Source organism: Acyrthosiphon pisum, chromosome A1 (assembly GCF_005508785.2).
Source record: "Acyrthosiphon pisum isolate AL4f chromosome A1, pea_aphid_22Mar2018_4r6ur, whole genome shotgun sequence".
Lineage (NCBI taxonomy): Eukaryota > Metazoa > Arthropoda > Insecta > Hemiptera > Aphididae > Acyrthosiphon > Acyrthosiphon pisum.
In genome coordinates this window covers 105282995-105292087 of record NC_042494.1, presented here as the reverse complement: position 1 = coordinate 105292087, position 9093 = coordinate 105282995, and positions in this window count along the sequence as shown.

The following is a 9093-nucleotide window of genomic DNA, read 5'->3' as shown; positions in this document are numbered from 1 at the left end:
CAACCCCCCCCCCCAACCGGTACATCTGCAAATTTATATAAAAAATACAAATAACGTGTGACAATCAAAGGTTTTATTAAAATATTCTATTTTTTTTTTTTTTACTGTTACAACATTAAACGTCTATTTTCTTTAGAATATATCTCTAAAATATCTTCAGCATTTATATTATTCGATACATATCTTTCAATATTAATAATAGCTAAAGAGGAAAAACGATCATGATTCATGGTAGAGCACTAGAGCGTATATAAGTACTGATTCTCATATTTTTAGATCCTGAGTGGAACGATGAATGTATTGATTTTACAATGATGTGTTTTTTTTTTTTAATTTTTTTTTAAATTTTTTTTTGGGTCTGTGTATACGACAAGTAGTCGAAATAATGCTTCGATTTTCAACTTCAGTATCTTGTTCGAATGGAAGGTGAATATCGTTGGTGCATTGGGGAGGTCAAAATTTAAAATTTTCAGTAATTTTCAAAAGCGCCAAGAAAAACCAAAGAAAAATTAAGGAAAAACGGGAATTTTTACGCAAAATCGATTTTTCACAAAATTGAATTTGGTTTTTGGTGTAACTTTAAAAAAAATGACCGTAGATACATGAAATTTTGACTGAATGTTTATATTAGCATTTTCTATACACCATAACATTTTCAAAATATTTTGACTTATTTTGAGCTCTTTACGGACATTGTCAGTTTTCATTTTTTTTTAGTTTTTTTTCTAAAAATATCAATAAAATTTTATTTGTTTGGTAAAATTGCGTGACAATTTAATGCAAGGCTCCTGATATATTGTTACAATAGCAATTGTAAAATATTAAAAATACATAGGCACACATTTTTTTTTATAAGCATTTGAAGTTGAAATTTTGACAAAATTTATCAAATTTAAAATTGAATAATTATTTTGTAGTTAAAAATTTATAAAATGTTCATCTTTTATATCTAAGGATTGAAAATTTAAAACAAGATTTCTCGTAAATATTTAATTCTGTTACCAAAAATTCTAAGAAATACATAAGCACAGTTTATTTTTATAGTCATTTTAAGTTCAAATTTGGACGAAATTACATATTAAAAAACCTGGAATAACTATTTTAGTTATTTTGTTGTGATTGTATAATATTACTTGTAGGTACTTGAAACTTCTAAAGTATACTATTATATATCTATGATAGTACCACAGTTTGTTGTTGATGTATAACGCGTTACCTAATGGATATTGTGATATGATTAATTTGGAATTTATTATTGATACCTATTATAGGTCAATTTTTTTTTAATACTATAGATAAGTATACCTTAATACCTATAATAGGTATGTCTAATACCTAGACTGAAAAACCGTCTCCGCTCAGAATCGTTTTTCTTATACAGTGATATTATACCTATCATTGAATTCAAATTTAATACTATCCATTATACAATGACCCACTTGTAACCTACTGTACAGCAGAGCGACATCCACTTACCCACCTTTTTTATTACTTGTTTTGTATACAAATATTGATTAAAAATAAAAAAACTGTTATACATAAATAAATAATGTATGACGAATGATATATATATATTATATTAAAATAATTATTGATATAAAGGTTAAAAGTAAAATAAGACAATTTTTTCCCTTGCATATAATTATCTTCATATTTCTATGAAGTTTGAATTTAATAACATTGTTATACATGTATATATAGAGTAATTTACCAAGAATGCTCACCCCATTTTTTCCTTTAATAATACATTTAAATGGAAGCTTGTATCAGTTTTGTGGTACATAAATTTCAAGAATTTAAAAACCTGATTATTAAGTAAGTATACCTATATGGCAATATATATTTAAAAATTTCAAAAATCAGATTTTGAATAACTGCATTATTGAAGAACGAAAAGAGGGTGAGCTGTTGGTGAATCACTCTGTATGATATGAGTGAATAATCATTTATAAACGTCTTAGCTATAAAATGTATAATATGTACCGTAATATTATTACGTTATTCGTGTATTAAAAAAATTACCCAACATAATTACATAAAAAAATCATTATTTGTTGTATAATATTTAAAGGTGCGTAGATACCTACTTAATATTCTATATTATATCCTACGCTATTTTATTATACAGTACCAATGGTTAAAAATACAATGATGTGTACACTGTATACGTATATACTACTGTGTAATATACTATTATTTTAATCTACTTCTTATATATTTTCCTTGGTCGCATAAATTGTCATGTACACGATTGTCACTGCAGTTATCCAAAGAATGAGACGCACCCTAGAGGCCTAGAAAACTAATTGAGGATATGTTTAAATTTGATAATATGTCATTATTTTTAATCGATACCTATACAATCATTTTATTTTAGTGCAACGTGTACAGTAAATAATGTATACTGTTTGAAACTTTTTATAAACGAAATGTCATTTACTATCTATATAGTTAAACTTATTAGCGATTTGTGTAAACATGGTTATAATTTATATTTTTAATGAACAAAAATATATTTTGTGTAAAATGACTCTATGAAATAAACGCCAAAGGTACAAAAATGACAAATCATTTACGCCAAAATTAATATTTTATATAAGTAGTTATTTAAAAATGTCGATCTTATAAAAAAAAATGTCAATAATAAATTGTTAAATTATAACATACATACTAATAAATATAATTTTAATAAATCATTTGATTTTTTCAATCTTATAAAAACTTGACAATAATAAATCTATTAACCGTCGCACACAGGTACCTATAGGATTTTGGCGATTTCGTACGATACACGATACGACTTTTTTTCTTATCTCATTTTGGCGCGCATGTCTTCCACCTGTGTAAAATATATATTTTGTAATTAGTATATATTTTTTTCTTTTATTAATTAACCCGCTGCAACTTAGGCTATTGGGTGGTTTTAACTGTGGGGGAGAGTACTGTAGATTTTTGTAAGAACGCGTGTTTTAGTTTGGCAGAATTTTCAAGTGGGCACCCGTAGGTATCTTTCATGTCCGGGTGGGGGATGGCGGCCTCTCTCTCTAGACCCCGTATCTGCCCTAAGAGAACTGTCGCGGTACGAACCAGCCATTCGCAACCACTAACCATACTCCCCCAAATCGAATAACATATTCTTAATGTCATATAAAATATAGATTATTTTAGTGCAAAACACTATTTTAGCACTATTTTTTACTACTTACGATGGTGCCAATTATTATGGTGCCCTTATTTTGGTGCAAATTACAAACCCTCAAAATATATATATCTAAAAGCAAATCAAGTTTTAAACTTATAATGTTATAAAAAAAATATCTAAAAAATGATTATACTATGATCATGAGTGCAAGATGAAATAGGTAAATATATACATCTAACTCTAGACTTATATATTTTTTGTTTTTTAATATTTCTATTTTGGTATAGCTTTATTGTGAGCATAGATAACCAATAAATGAAAAATAAAGAAATTGTCTTTGCAGTAGTATATTGATTAATGCTGGATCGTATGAACAATCATTAAACATTTAACCGATCAATTGTGAGCTGGTGGTACTTACTTTAATATGATTTAGTGGCCCATTGGTTCATTACATTTTATCGAATCATTAAATTAATACATTTTTCATGCGACCCGGCATAAGTAACTATTAACACACTATTCGATAATTTGTAAATGTGTGAAACAATTATGCATTAATTCACAACTAGAAAAATGTGATGATAAAAAAAAAATCAGTACCTATTTTCTTTCAACTTTCTTTGTTTGTAGTGTAAGTTAAACAAAAAATAAGGTACACATTTCTTGATTGAATGGGCTAATTCTTGACTCCGATAGAAATTTAAAATCTCCGTGGGCCGAAAAGTTTTAATCCGGCGCTGGATACAACAATATAACATGCCATTGCTGTAAGTGTGACGAAACACTCTATTTGAAGGGTGGTGGCCGGAGGGTGTCCTGGATATTATTGGAATTTAACATATATATATATATATATATAAATAATTTAATTCTTAAATAGTTAAATACACACTATTTAAATCTTTCTCAGTTACCACTTACCATTTACATTAATGGTAAATACGTAATTAGTTATATAAGTATAAGTATTTATGATTACTAATATAAATTATTGTGTCTCATGAAGTTCTATTATTGGTCTTTTTTCCCTGTGCAGCGAAGTCGGGTTATACAGTTAGTATTATTCACTAGGTATTATATAAAATAAAAAATTAACTTATTGCAGATAAAAAAATAAACATTGTTTCCTTATTACATATTACTTACATACATATTTAGCATACCACGTGAAAGTGCCGACAAAATTAAAATATTCAAAATAGAAATCGATATGTGCGTTTAATTTTTTTTACTATAATAAAGTTTTCCTGACATGGTCATCTGAACTTAATGTTATAGAATTCTTTTGTCATTATTAAACAATACCTATACAACAATAATTATTTAAAAAAATGTACATTGATTGGTGGAACTTAGTTTACTAAGTTTACTACAAGTTTTCCGATGTAAAGATATTTATTACTATTCATATAATAACAACAATAAGGATAAAGTAATAATAATAAAATTAGTAAAATATGAGGTACTAATAATAAATATTAGATATTATATAATTTGACATAGATATAAACTTATATTTTTTTTATTATTGTTAGTGTGTAATAAGATCACGTGGGCGTCCTCGTTTGAGCTGACCATGAAGATACTACTCCTATATATAGGCTTGTCACTTAGATGAAAATATAGCACATATTGCTTGTGCGTTTTCGTTGGACGAAAAAGTTACGAAATAAATTGTTTATATAATAGACATTTTTATTGTAGATATATAGTTAGTGGTAGACGGTAGTAGATAGTTATTACTTATTAGTCTATGTGAAGGACTTCGTTTCTAACAAGTTAGGGCGCATTAGACACTCTTTATCAAAATATAAATTGTATACAAATAATTTAAAATTATTCAGTGTTTTAATTCTATATTTTTGCATAAAATAGTGCAATTATTATAATATTATTGTTATAAAGTAGCTTTTAAAACATCTGTCAAAATAACGAACTTTGGTCTTTGCCAATGATTTTGGTAAGTTAAAATATTCAATTTTGTAACTAAGGTATTCCCGTCAAAAATAACGACAATTACTTGTTTAATAAATTTTATAACACACTGCAGCCACATTTTCAATATTGTGAATCTGCATTTTAGTTAATTACATCGTTAAGAATTATCACGTTATTAAATGTTTTATTTTATATACCTACCAGTCAATTGAATTAATAAGTGATTTGTAAAAAAGTAATTTTCATTTATGATACATAAATACATAATATACATGGAACAAAATTATTATGCACTTAATAGCAAATAGGTAACATATCTTGTAAATATTTATAACATATCCGGTAATTACCTTGATCAATAACACAGGATGAACCCATGATAAACACAGGATAAACACATGATAAACACAGGATGAACACAGGGTGAACAAAGAATCAACACAGATTTGCCATCCTCCAAATTTAAACTATACTCGTCGTCTCACAGAATCAGACGAGCTCATATCATTTCCGTACTGACTATGGTACCAGGTACATTGCACCAGCAGCACAACCTCCTATCGACTTTAAGGAGTCACCTCCCCATAACCGATTAAAGCGGCCACGTCGAACTCGTTCAGCTGTTACAGCTTCTGGCCGGTAACCGACAATGTCAGCAGACAAGTCTTGATCCTCCGGCATCTCAATTTTTCCAGGAGACTATTCTTCGATCACATAAACATAAAACATTGAATCACCGTGGAAAAATTACTGGCAGGACCGATTTGATTTTCGACATAAAAATCTCATTCTACATAGCAGTGAACGGCTGTTGTAGATCTGCTCCGTTTTCAATGCTCAATTTCCGGAAATCTGCTATGTTATCCTCCAGTATCGTAATACTTCGAAGAGGCTTTTCTTCGATTACTTCAATATTGATCCACGTGGAAAAATCACTGGCAGGACAAAGTTTAATGATCTCCATATGGCTGCCGCATGTAATGCTTTGGCTAATACATCTGATAACACAAGTTTAGCCAAATTCACTTGATTAATACGTCGTTTTGGTATCGTTTTGCATAATATTTGTTAACTTAAACCAAAAAAGTGAGTAAGTGGATGTCGCTCTGCTGTACTGTATGTTACAAGTGGTTTACTGTAATGGATGGTGTTAAATTTGAATTCAATGATATAATATCATTATATATAAGAAAAACGATTCTGAGCGAAAACGGTCAGTCAACCTATGATATTATTGTGAATTAAGCAATTTATATATTAAACTTATTCGTGAAACCTTGTTTTAAATTTTCAATCCTTAGCTATAAAGGTTGAACATTTTATAAATTTTTAACTACAAAATAATTATTAAATTTCAAATTTGATAAATTTTGTCACAATTCAAACTTTAAATGCTTATAAAAATAAATTGTGCCTATGTATTTTTAATATTTTTCAACTGCTATTGTAACAATATACCAGGAGCCTTGCATTAAATTTTCACGCTTTTTTACCCATCAAATAAAATTTTAGAAAAATGTTATGTTGTTTTTCCGGTCGCTTTTGAAAACTATTAGGAATTTTAAAATTTGACCTCCCGAATGCACCATCTAGATTCACTTTCCCATCGAACAAGATACTGTTGAAGAAAACCGAAGCAGTTTTACTGCCCCAAATCGTGATAAAAAAAAAACACACATCATTGTAAAATCAATACATTCATCGTTTCACCCAGAATCTAAAACAAAATCAAATACTGGTTTTTCGTAAAAATTCTTGATCTTTTTTTTATTTCACTTTGTTATTCCATGAATTTTCTATTTTGACCTCTTAAAAGTACCTACTAGAGTACTAAATCCAATTTACAATCAGAAACTATACCCTTAAAGTTGAAGATCGAAGCATTTTTTTATATCTTGTATACAGACATGAATTTCCAATTGGTATATGTATTATTGTTATTATTTAACACTATTTTCGACATTATTTACTGTCGTTCTTCAAACAAATTTAATATAATTATTCATTTTTGTACTTTTATATCACATTTAATAACAATAGGTAAGTCTGGTAAGTAGATCCACACAACATTGTTTTTATTAATCATATAAAATTATATTATGTAATTGCATACTCGTATAATATTATAAAAACTTTTATAATCTATCATACGAAATATAAATAAAAATATAAAGTAAGATAAAAACAAAAGCATCAAAAATATAGTAGCTACCTAAGTTATGTCGGTAGGTATAATATAAATTATTTATAAAGAAGAAAAATTACACCTAGTATATTATGACATTAAAAAATAACTAATAAAGAATAATAATTAAATTAAATGTATTTTTTTCCGGAGTTTTTTTCCTGGCTTTTTTTTTCAAAAACTCCATAGGGCATAAAGGCATAGATCGATAGACCTATGACATATTATATTCTTAGATAATAATATTTGAAAATAAAAGTTGTTCAGAGATTCTTGACTTCAAGTAGGTATGTTATATTATTGTAATGTATAGTATTAAAACGTTAATTCCCCGTCTTTTTGTTCTGTTTAATACTCAATAAATCGATTTTATATTATAAATTATGACTGTCCAAAGTTTAATAAATCCTAGGGAATCTTCACTTAAGGGGCGGTCACAAATATAGAGCAAAAATTGGAACATACTATAGTTTATCGTTATTACATTTTCTGAACTGCAACTTTAAAATATTATAGTAAATATTTTGATTTATTCCTACTTATATTTTATAAATAATGTTCATTATTAATGTTATTTGGTACCTACGAGAATTTTTATAATAATTGTTGCATTTCAATCTTCATTGCTGGAACACATTAGTATTAATCGTTTTTTAAGTACACATTATTATATTGCATTGCATCCACAATATTCATTTTTAATGTGATTTTAAATAGTCGCAAATTTAGTTTCTCATAATTTATATTATTAACTTATGACTATATAAATAGTCTATATTACACGTATATTTTAATCGAGATTCTATTTCTATTTTGTAGGTTTCGCAGTTTTGTACCTTGTTTGATTATATTTCAGTTATGGTTATTTTAAATTAAATTTTTCCCACTCTTTGTGAATTTCTTTCTTCGAATTTCATCTACTTTTCTCATTCTTGCAAATGTAAGGTTTTATCTAATGTGACTTAATTTAGCTATTTGTAGATAACGATTAAGAATTTTAATTGTTTCAATCAACATTAAATCGTAAATTTTTTTCCAGTGACAATGAGAATATTAATGACAGGTGATTGAGATTCAAGTTATTCAATATTGATATTTTTTCGCAAACATTTTACTATTGTTTGTTTTTGAATTATATTATTTAAAAAAAAACATTATTTTATTTACTAGATTATATAGATAGTTATAGAATATATCTGTATTACTACACGTTTCTTTGAAAAAATATACATATTATTTCTTTTTAGTTTATTGAACTTTGGTATAAATCTATTTATTACTCCATTTACCTTATTTTATTTTATACAGAATAAAACACGCATATTGTTTAACCTATAATTAAACAGACAAGTTATTAGGATTTTAATTTATTGAAAAACTAGTTTTACGTTTAGTAATTGGTACTTAATTGTTTATAAAGTATAATATTATAAAATATTTATCCGAAAAATTGTACCTATTATTATTTTAATTTCAATAATATCATGTTTTAAAATAATATATTCAATCGTGTATTTAAATAATTATATATAATTTATATTGAAAAAGTCATGTTTAATTTTATTATATATTTTTAAATGAAACACTATTCCACGATTTTAATGTAGGTATATATTTATAACACTATTATTTACTCGAAAGCAGGAATTATTATTTATTATAAGTTATAAATGAGTTTTTTACTATTAAGAGCAAAGGTACTTAAAATTTATTTTTATGTACAGAATGAGCACCGTGTTATCCCATGATAGGTTTTCTTTTGTTAACCTTATGGGAAAATGTAAAAACACGTGTGCCCACCTTGTATTTTAGTTATAAAATCTAA